We start from the raw sequence: 961 nt of genomic DNA, 5'->3' as shown, positions 1-961 counted from the left end.
GGTGAGAGGCTTCACCAGAGATAGAGTGGGGAGCAGAACAGGCAGATCAACAAAGTACACTGCTGAGGGGAGCAGCAGGCGAGCCAGGAGAGGTCTGCTGTGCCATGTGGATCTCCTCCCTGGCTGGGGATCGAACTCGCACTGTGGCTAGCTTGCAGTACTGCGTCCTAACCCGTTGCGCCATCAGGGAGGGCCCTCTACAACCTTTTTGATGCCAGATTCTGGGAAAGGAGAAAGGAGAAGAAAGGAGGGAACCCATCATTTTCATTTTTGGTAAATTACCATTTTGTCTACATCTTCTCTGCTGACCTGTCCTCTCTACCTTCCATTAGCTGTAGTAATCCTAAACTGGAAACAATCCAAACTCATGGATTTATAAAAAAAAAAAAGTTTAAAATTCACAGCCATTTGTAATAGGGGGCCCAAATACCCAGAATCATTCTTTTCCAAAAGGGGAAATGAAATGGTGTGCTGTGGCTGCTGTGGGGGCGGGGGTAAGAGCAGAGAGAGAAGAGCAGCATTTAGGAGAAAAACAGGCAGCACTGATGGCATGTGAGAGGGGGATGAGCTTCAACAGCCACAAAACGGCATTTGAACTGAGGCCACATTCATAAAGATACTCTCTCTAGAATAAGGAGGTGTTCTACATTGACCATTTACCCAACTGACACTTTGCCAAATGCCAAATATTTGGCACACAGTATTTTTGCATTTAGAAGTAACAGTGAACTAAAAAGAGACTAGCTTTGCAGCGCATGCCCAATTGAGAAGAGATTTGACTACATACTATAAGCATAATGTGTTAGTTTCCTGCTCTAAAAAAGATAAAAATCTACTCTGAGGGCCCTTCCTGGTGGCACAACTGGGAGCACAGCACTGTGAAGCTATTGCAGACACTATAGCCTGAGTTCGATCCAGGGCCAGGGAGCTGACCCACATGGCGCAGCAGACCTCTCCTGAC

Source organism: Condylura cristata, unplaced genomic scaffold, assembly GCF_000260355.1.
Source record: "Condylura cristata isolate star-nosed mole 26May11 unplaced genomic scaffold, ConCri1.0 scaffold00061, whole genome shotgun sequence".
NCBI lineage: Eukaryota > Metazoa > Chordata > Mammalia > Eulipotyphla > Talpidae > Condylura > Condylura cristata.
The sequence above is the reverse complement of the archived record's forward strand: the minus strand, read 5'-3'. Positions refer to the sequence as shown.